A 10,949-nucleotide genomic window follows, 5' to 3' on the forward strand; every position below is an offset into this window, starting at 1 on the left:
TACAAAGGTGTGGGCCTTCGGGATATGTCATCTTGAAGGTAAAACTCCCTTGGTGAGTCTATGCCACTCCAAGTTAAGAAACACGGAGTTGAGGAGAAGACACTCCCCTTTGGAGTTGCACTGGTCCTTAAGCCACCTCTGGTCCAGGTATGTATCTCAGGGGGCTTTGGAAACACAAAGCTAGGGCTGAGCTAGGATAGACTACTCCTACACCTGAAAGCACAATGAAGATCAAGGTGAAGTCTTCAATGAAACTAGATATGTTTCTATTATAGGGTTTTGATTTTTGACACTTTAAAGATGCCAATTCATCTTTTTGCATTTTTGTGTGTGGTTTTCTAACGAGAAATCAATAATGCCTTATAATTTTTCCCTCGATCTATTTTGATTTTTGCATGTGACTGCTATCAAGATGTGCAATAGATTTCACGGAGCTCTGGTGATGTGGCTGGGTTAGTGTTGGACTGTTAACTGAAAGGTCAGAAGTTCAAAGCCACTAGATGCACCATGGGAGAAAGCTGAGACTATCTGGTCCCATAAGGATTTACTGTCTCAAAAGCCCTATATAACCTCTCTGTGAGTTATAATCAACTTGATGGAAACACTTTTTTTTTTTTTTTAAGACTAGTTCCCAGCAGTGTGAGTACAAGGTGCTTTGGAGAAAGTTTCTTTGTATTTACCTTACTAAGGCTTTCTGAACTTTTGCACATAGCTTGGTACATTCCATCAATTTTGATAAATCATTAGCCTGTACTTCAGCTATTTCTCCATTCATTCCATCCTATCCTTCTGAAACTGCAATTACATATGTGTGACACCATTTGGTCTGAACATTCTTCCAATGAGACAACGTGCTCTCGGGTTCAGTGTAAGACATTTCTCTTGAATAGATTTCAGCTTTACAACACCACTTACTGGGGTAGAGCCAGTCTGCTGGTAACTCCACTGAGTGGATTCTTTATCTCCAACATTGTACATATAATGTCTACAATTTATAGAAAGTTCTGTATAGTCTGTTGAATTTTTCTATTCGGTCATGCACTTAGTCACTTTTTGTCATAGCAATTTTAAAGTTCTTGTCAAATAATTTCAATACTTAAGTCACATGTTGATCTTTCTGCTTCTATTAACTTTTTGTTTGTTTGTTTTGCTTCTATTAACTTTTATCTTCTTTTGATTAAATGTGAACCCACTGGCATCAGGTGCACTCCACCCTGGTTTTTTGTTGTTTTTCTTTTTAAAATCTTTTTATTGGGGGTCATACAACTCATCATAATCCATACATATATCCATTTTTTCGAGCACATGTGTATATTTGTGGCCATCATCATTCTCAACATTTGCGCTCTATTTGAGCCCTTGGTATCAGCTCCTCATTTTCCCCCTTCCTCCGCCCCCTCCCTCATGAACCCTTGATAATTTATAAATTATTATTATTTTGTCATATCTTACACTGTCCGATGTCTCCCTTCACCCACTTTTCTGCTCTCTGTCCCCCAGGGAGGGGGTTATATGTAGATCTTTATGATCATTTCCCCCTTTCTCCCCCACCTTCTCCATACCTTTCTGGTATCGCTACTCTCATGATTGGTCCTGAAGGGGTTTTCAGTCCTGGATTCCCCTGTTTCTAGTTCCTATCTGTACCAGTGTACATCCTCTGGTCTAACCCAATTTGTAGGGTAGAATAGGGACCATGATAGTTGTGGGAGGAAGCATTAAAGAATTAGAGGAAAGTTGTATGTTTCATCGTTGCTATACTGCACCCTGACTGGCTCGTCTCCTCCCTGTGACCCTTCTGTAAGGGGATATCCAGTTGCCTACAGATGGGCTTTGGGTCTCCACTCCACACTGCCCTTCACTCACAATGATATGATTTTTTGTTCTTTGATGACTGTCCACCCGCTTTGGGAGCAGCTTTCTGTCACGGTGGGTTGGAACCACCTACCTTGCAAAATCCGGCACTTACCCGACAGTTGCCCCAGCCCAGCACACCATCTTTTTTAATTCAGGCTTACTTAGTCTTGCTTTATCACATCCTCATACCCTTTAATTGAAGGTCAGAAATGTGTAAAAAAATAGCGGTGATTGAAGTCAATACCTTGCATGAGGGGCTAAATCAATCTAATTTCTGGCTGAGTGAGCTGTGGTCTTTATTGAAATTTTACTTTGATTCAGTTCTTCTCTACCTTCAAAGATTTAGAGGTCAGGCTCGGGATTTTCCCTTTTCTAGGACTTGTGGTTTGAAAGCTGATGGGACCCTGGAAGTCACATTATGCTTTTGACACCTACTACCAGCTTCTTCGCCCATAAATAATCTCCTTCTCCTTTACAGACTACCCTCTATCCATACCCTGGACTTTCCCTATTTCTGGGTATCTCTCTTCCTCCTACAGCCCTGCCTTCAGATTTGAGCAAGTTGCTGTAGAGCATTTGGTGAAGGCCTTAGGTATCTAAGAAGTCTCGCTCTCCTGCTCTACTTTGTATAAGCTTCTTATACATAGTCTTGTATAAGCTTCTACTTTGAACGTAGATAAGTCTCCATGTCTTTTAAGGGAATCTGTTGGCATGTCTCCCCTTCCCACTGTCTTTTGTGGCCATTGTCTAGCATTTAGCTATAGCAGAAGCAAGGGAGACTTTTATAGAATGCTGGCAGCGGAGGCCCTAGGAAGGAATTGGGCTATAAAGGGTTTGAGTTATTCCCAACGGAAAAGGCAAGACTAGTAGAATTCTGGGGCAGGAAATGGGCTTTGCGAACTGGATGCAGAGAAGAAAGACAAAACAATAAGTCCAATTACTAGCAGGTAGTTGGAAGGAGGCAGGGAAGAACTGCTGGAGTGTCTTCTGAGGACTGAGAGGATACTGACCCTGCTTATGATCAAAGGAGTCTTGCAGGCTCACGAGTCAGATAGGCGAGACCCATTTGGCCTATGATCAAAGGTAGAGGTTAGCTACTTCACAACATATGAATCTGAAGGCTTAGACTAGGAGGAATCTGTCACGTTCAAAAACACTCGTTGGTTTAGTCATAAATCTGAATGCTGGGGATACACCCAGACACCCCACTGTGATACTAAAGCTAAATTATACATTGAGTTCCCTGCCTGGAATACTATGATTTTTCTATCTTGGACAGGTGCTCATTACAGGTCACTTGGCAACCCCTGAAACACAGACTTTCACACTTTAAAAGCTAAGAGCTTGATCCCATTTCCTTGTGTTGTTGCCTGGATTTTGGCTTCAGGCTTAAGTTTGGGGAGATGGAGGAAAAAATGGCTGTTTGTTTCTATGATATGTGGTAGTTGGGTTTTTTTAAAGTGCATTTTTCATTATAAAAATGATAGATGGTTATTAAAAATGTGAGGAAATACAGGAAACAAGAAAGCATAAACACATTCCCAATTCAGTCCAGCTACCAAACTTCGATAATGTTAAAGTTTAGGTTTTCCTTCCAGGTTTATTTACAGTGAGCCCCTGAGAGTTGGAATCCAATGGGACTGCCTTGTTCTTCCGGGTGTTGCATTTTCTGCCATTGATAGGGTTCAGACAGCACACTTCTCTACTGCTCACTACTAAAGGGAAATGCCTGAATTTTCCTTTTCTGCCAGGTCTTTTTATGCAGCATCTGGGGTTTGCAGGGTTTGCCTATGTAGAGAGGCTTCATTTTATTTTGCTCTTTGAAATTTAATTAAGCTCACATAAGATACATGATTATGTTTCCTGAATTTTTTACTTAACGTTTTGTCATAATCGTTTTCCAGATGAGCGTCTGGTTTGGCTTTATATTTTGAAAACAAACAAACAAAACAAAAACAAAAAAACTAACGACAGTAAAATTGCAAGAGTAAAATAATAGACACCCACTTATCCTTTACCCATACTTATTATTTTGAACACTTTGCCCCATATTCTTTCTATCTATCTCTACTGCATACAGATATTACTAATATGATTTTTATTTTTCTTAGTCGTTTGAGATTGAATAGAGAACTTTATGACCCTTTCTTCCTAAGCATGTCAGCCTGCTTCTCAAATAAAAATCACATTCTCACGTAATCACAGCACAAGGATCAAATTTAGTTTAGAGCAATTACTATCAAGATAATTAGAATGATCACATACAATTTCTAACAGTATTATAAATTACCAAATAATATTCATATTTTGCCAATTGCGCCACTAATATAATTTATGGCAGTATTTTTCCAGGCTGGAGTCCTATCCAAAAGAACCCACTGAAGGTAGATGTTCTATCTTTTTGGTTTTCTTTAATATTGCAGGTCTCTTCAGTTAGACTTTGATGAATTACTACTTTTTTAAAGAGAACAAGCCTATTGTTTAGTTTTCTGAATCTTAACTAGTATTTGATTATTTCCTCATGAAGATGTTATTATTTTTAAATCTCTATGCTGAAGCCTACTACCCTGTTTCCCCAAAAGTAATACCTCCCCCTGAAAATAAGACCTACTTACAGTTTTGCCTCTTGCTGAAATATAAGGCATCCCCCCCTAAAATAAGACCTCCCTGAAAATAAGGGTTTGGATTGTTATGATGATGTTCCAGAAGATGATGACATGACTGTCATTGAATAAATGAGTAAATGTACCATAGATTGTTGTACATGGAAATAATGGTAGTAACAAGAAATTCTTGATACTGTAGGATTCACAGTTTGTCTGGTTATGGTGGTTTGTGATGACAACTACTACTGTACCATATACAGGTAATAAATTTCCTTTTTTTGGTTCAACAATAGATGTGTACCACATTCCTCTTCGTGGAAAAATAAGACATCCCCTGAAAATAAGACCTAGCACATCTTTGAGAGCAAAAATTAATATAAGACGCTGTCTTATTTTCGGGGAAACAGGGTAGGTTTATGGAGGGAAGTAAGGGACACTCTCAGTGAGATGAATTGGCACAATAACTGCAACAGTGGGTTCAAACCTGTGGCTGATCATGAAGACCAGGCAGGTCGCAGAAGCACTTTGTTCTGTTGTACACGAGGTGCTCATGAGTTGGGAGTTTGTTTGATGGAAACTAATAACCTGTGCATGTAATGCTTACCTAGAGACTCTGGCATAAACTCGGCTTCTCTTTACTGTTTATGATTATAAATAAGACTGTGATAAACTTTAAGCAGTTTGGGGACTTATTCTTTAGGATAGGGATCTCAAAGGTGAAATTGTGAGACCAAGGTGAATGGGCATTTTGAAAGCCATCAATGCCTTTGCTAAATTGCTTCCCAATTTGCTGACTTACAATGGTACATGGAGACGTCAGCTTGGGATTCTAGTTGGAAGCAAGGTTGGGCACTCTATTTTATAGTGATTGTAAACAAAGCTGAAAGAAGGTAGACGACTTCAGTTAGATCAGAGGTCACAATCCCCCAAACCTACTCTGATCATCAAGTACTCGAAGTGACTGAGCAGGTTTCCATTAGGATTTGGAGTAAATGAAAGAGCACGTGTACCTCTTACTTCTGTCAAATTATTACATGGAATTTGAGAAAAACTGTTATTGACTCAATGTTGTCCAATCTCCAGTATTTCAACAGAAGCAGTAATTCTAGATATTTACATATATTTGTCTTTTGTAAACATTTGCTATATATGTATGTATGTATATTTAAATATGCACACATATATATATCTCTCTGAAGAAAGGCGAATCTTTCTACTCCCATAAAGAGTTTCAGTCTCAGAAATCCACAAGGTCAGATGTATTCTGTCCTCTAGAAGTCCTGTAAGTCAGCATAGACTCGATGGCAATGAGTGACTTGTGTGTGTGTATATAGATACACGTACATCTACATACACACATAAATCTATATCTATACATATACATATGTATATAGATGCATGTGTGTGTGTGTATATATATATGTAAGTCAGCATAGACTCAATGGCAATGAGTGACTTGTGTGTGTATATATATATATATATATATACACACATACATCTATACATATACATATGTATATAGATCCATGTGTGTGTGTGTATATATATGTAAGTCAGCATAGACTCAATGGCAATGAGTGACTTGTGTGTGTATATAGATATATAGATATCTATAAATCTATACCTATACATATACATATGTATATAGACATGTGTGTGTGTGTGTGTTCTGTGTGTATATCACCAAGCCCACAGTGCCATCAGGACACCTTTCAGAGGCTCCTTGGATCCAGTAAATTCTATGGAGCACAGTTCCAGCCTGATACGTAAGGTGTCACCCTAAATCCCAATGGACTTTATAGCAATCGGTTTCCAGAGTACTCAGCCTAAAGTTGCATGTGATCAGAATGATCAATTATTTGTATTCGGTTTTCTGGAAGCTCTGTGTGGCAGAGATCATTACTGTTAGGTGAGTATTCATTTGCTCTTTCACATTCCTCAGTCCCACTTCAGGAAGTCTGAGCCATATGACTGGCTCTATCTAATGGACCATGTGTAGAAAAAAATATAGGCTACCTTTTGTGAGAAGCAATTAAGAATTTGTATGTGCACCCCTCTTACCTTACCCCCAGATATCTTCTCCTTTTGCTGTGATTATGCTAACCCTGTGTGGAGACGATGGGGCTCCGACATGGGCATCTATCCCACATGGCTGAGTGCTGTATGGAGGATGGCTGCTCTGGAGATTGGCTAAAACCACCAGCCTGTCATCGGCACAGAGTAAATGGGTAAAGTGTGTGCTCACTTTAACTTAGGGTCTTCCCTGCAGAATAGGCATAAAGAGGAAGTAATAGTTTATACTGACTCAAGCTTAACATGTTTATAATATATTAGATTCTAAGTTTTCCCATTAATATTCAAATAACCTTTTGAGATATCAATCATCATCTCAATTCTACAGGAAAGGAAGCTAAGGTTATGGCTTGTCCTTAGATCTGACTACAAATCACTGTCTCCTTCTATTACATTCTCCTGAGCAGAAATGTGACAAATGCTGAGTACAGTCACTAGGAGAGCGAATTAGCAGAGAATTAGAGAAATTCATCTTCATTCTAACAAAATCCCTGGGCAAAACCTACCATTACTTTTATTTGTTTTCAATTTTGAACGGAAGAAGAAAGTGCATGAAGAGAGAAAATGAGAGCAACACGAACTGAAAGAGCAGTTTAAGCTTCTCATGTGCTTACTGGTTCCGGTTCTCCCCTCAGACGAGATCTCTGGGAATCTGGAAATGGAAGCCTGGATCCTTTGGCTATCTCAGAACTAACTAGAAAATCCATCAGTTTAAAATACTTGTTAAATAATTTCTGATCACATATTTCCTAGCTAAAGACAATGAACATATGTGTAGTTTCATAAATGATCATCTGCATCTCTTCTTCCCACAAGAAAAGACCAGGATTCCCCTCTATTTTGGTCAATATGTGTCCATATAGTTTCTCATGTATAAGAACTGTGCAGTTTGGGGCACCACCTTTTCCCTTTTATTCTGTTTACTCCTTGGTAGAAAAAAAATAAAGGTAATTGAAGGTAAATTTCCTTTTTTACCTCTTGCAGCTCAGCACCCCTCAGAAGCTCTTTCCAAAGTGATGGTTCAGCAATAAGCAGGCTGTGCACTTAGCCGGATTCACCCACAAGTTTGCACATGGCAGCTGCTCATGATAGTGGAAGGACATCCAGCTCAACATGGTCCCACTTTCCCTGTGAGAATTTCCCATGACTCTGAGTGGACTCCATGCCGGCTGTGAACTTTGATCCAATTTGGGGCCATTATGCGGTTGGGGTACAGATGCAGGAGACACCCCAGAGACCTTTGCAGATACTGGAAGCTGAAGACTAGGCATGAGATGCTGCATTCCTCTCTGAGCACTGATGACTGGTTTGTATAGAGCAGAAGCAAGAGCCTTATGTGCTTTAAATGGGAGGATGTTTGCAGACTTGCTTTTAAGAGTATCGTTCCCCTTGTAGACTTGAATTTGTGATGATTGTAAAAGATTCAATTATTGGGCAGGGCCTTGGTTTTCTAGAGATGCTATCATAGGTGGGCAACTTCAAAAAACCAGAATTTATTTTCTCATAGTTCTTGAGGTTAAAAGTCCAAATTAGAGTAATTGCTTAATTCTTTGAGAAGATTTTCATGTCATCTGTCTTTCCATGTATGGATTTTTCTGCATATTCTGATACCTCTCTGAGATAGGTGAATCTCATTACCAGCCTCAGCTGATTAATTGCATTCAACTAGGTTGCATTATGGAAAGCGATGATATCATATTATATTTACATGCACAACCACAGGAGCCAGGATTTCACAGCATATTTTTGGAAGGGGTCACAGTTCAATCCATAAGTGGCAACAAATATTCACTCCTTCTCTCATTTTCAGGGGAAGAATAAGTTCCTATCTCATTGGTCTTGGTTTGGCCACATGACTTGATTTGACCAAAGAAGCTGGAAGAAACAACATGAATTTTGAACATAGATCTTTTTTTTGCCTCTTAACATTTTTATATTTTCAAGGTAACAGAATTGTGTACAAATGACAGTAGACCCTTGCCTCTTTATTTTTATTTAAAGAAAAAATAACTCAAGATGAATTCTCAAGAAAGACAAAAAGCCATGTACAGAAGGGACTATATTCCTTCCTTGTCTACTTGGAGCCAGTCCATGTGTTGCTGTCGTAGACTCTGGAAAGAGGTTGTGATCTGTTGGAAGAGGTACATAGGCTGCTGTGATCATTTTACTGGTAAGCCACCTGCCATGTAATGCACTGACAGCGGCAATAGCTGCACCAAGTGATGGGCACTTCACAGACACAGTGCCCTGAGCTGAATGCTCAACACAAATAGGAATAACTCCCCTATGTTTAGTACATTCTTCGATAACATTGCTCTTAGCCTCTGCAGCCCATCCGACTTCTTCCGTTTGAGGGTGAAACGGGTGAGAGAGTTGGAAGCGCTATGTTGTATGTGGTTGAACAGAGACGGCTGCAGCTGCTGCTGCAGCTTCTGTCTGTTGGGAAAGTCTTGTTTGCAAATCTGCCGCAGCACCAAAGGCCAACGAGCCACTCATTTGTAGAGCCTGTTGAGCTGCTGGGGTGGAATTTGCAAGCCTGGCCCCTCTCCAAGTCTTGCCATCCATTGGAGACCACCGGTTGTTCCAAAGTCAATTCCAGTCCTTTCTAATGCATCCCTGTCCCCAAATAAACTAGTACTGGAGGCATCAGTGCGTTCTGTAACAAGACCACCTTTCACAGGTCTGCCAGCTAGCTCAAACCCATTCAGTTGTTCCAATACCTTTGTTTGTAGCACATTCTGAATCAGAAAACATAACAAATCCGTATCGCTCGGATTGACTCGTTTCACTATCTATCTTGTGCTGAATACCTTTGATTCGTCCAAAGGTTCAAAGATCCCTCGAACTGATCTTCAGTTACGCTTACGTGTAGAGCCGACAGAGAGCCTCAGAGGTCCAGCGCTTCCCTTTTGTCCATTGTTTGCCATTGCTGCAGCTCTGGTTTCTTTCTGCTGGTGATGCTTGTACGATGATGGGCTTGCTAAGACACGCTGGCTAGGTAATGCTATAGCCAGAGGCCCTCGGCTAGCATCAACAGACTCCGCATAAGCCATTCCTTTGGAACGCCTTGAATTTCCATCAGAAACCATGCTCACTTCACGAACTGTTGAGAAAAATTCTTCCAAATCGCTTGGCCAATTCTTGGTTTTGGTGGCTCAGGATCCTCCCTGAGGATGACAGCGTAGGCAAGCTCCCTGAAAGGACAGCCGCTGCTTCTCTGTACTCACGCTCACCGGTACCTTGAGCTAGATCCTAAGAAGCATATTGTGCTCCCATTTCGCCATCACCCTGAAAAGGACATGCAGTGGATCACCTGGTCCTAGAGAAATGATAGCAACCTGGAGCCAAATTAGCCTTAACTCAAGCCTGACTCACAGCCCAGCCCGGCCCATCTGTCGTCACTGCAATTCTCGCCCAAATTCAGGTGTGTGAGTGAGAAGTCAGTGCGTGTTGCTCTGTATGCCCCTGAGATCATTGTGGTTCTGGGAAAGTTAGCAATAGCTGACTAGTACACTCATTAAAAGTGCATCTGCCCTTTCCTGGACACTCCAGCCTCTGGGTAAAAACAGTAATAGTCATACTTCATATTTTGTGGATTCTTGCACCTACTTTTTCCTGAAGGCTTTCAGTTCCCTGCCCTAGATATTTCTGAAAATCTCTCAGGGGTGGTTCATTCATAACCACAAACCAAGGCATAGCAGCTGTATTGTGGTGTCTTACAGAGAGCCATGGCTTCCGAACTGATAGGAATTGGTTTTGTCATCCGTACATGAGAGCCTTAGGGTTGAGCTATGTTTCATCTAGAAAATCTAAAAATGTTCTCCTCTCTAATCCATGCAATGTTTTTGTCACCAGGACCTTGAAGATTTACTACATGGGATTCTGTGTCAGAGGAAACCTTGTGAAAATAAATCTACCAAGTTTAGCTATATGAAGACGCTTCAGAAAGTTCATGGGAATGCAATGAAAGGATAATAGATTTTTTCCCACAAACTTTCTGAAGTTTCTTCCTATATATGCACATGGATATGGTGGTTGCCTATCATACTGTGATGTGCAACTTTTACCAAAGCTATTTGTTGATCTTGATCCTGTGACTCTAGGCAGGTTTTTTAAAAAAATACTTTTATTGGGAGCTCTTATATCTCTTATCACAATCCATACACACATCCATTGTCTCAAGCACATTTGTACATATGTTGCCATCATCATTTTCAAAGCATATTCTTTTTACTTGAGCTCTTGGTATCAGCTCATTTTCCCCCTCCCTCCCGCACCCTTTCTCATGAACCCTTGATATGTTATAGATTATTATTTTCATATTTTACTATGTCCTCTGTCACCCTTTGCTCACTTTTTTTGTTGTTCTTTCCCCTGGGAGGGGATTATATGTCGATCCTTGTGATCAACTCCCCC

General features: G+C 40.3%; 1 pseudogene; it reads right to left on the minus strand.

Annotated features, from left to right (window-relative positions):
• Positions 1–8,528: 8,528 nt before the first annotated feature.
• The window catches only part of LOC101645206, a 3,593-nt pseudogene continuing 1,172 nt past the window's right edge, over positions 8,529–10,949 (minus strand).

Source organism: Echinops telfairi, unplaced genomic scaffold (genome assembly GCF_000313985.2).
Source record: "Echinops telfairi isolate 266 unplaced genomic scaffold, ASM31398v2 ScPeMD7_7420;HRSCAF=8458, whole genome shotgun sequence".
In the NCBI taxonomy this organism is placed as follows: Eukaryota; Metazoa; Chordata; class Mammalia; order Afrosoricida; family Tenrecidae; genus Echinops; species Echinops telfairi.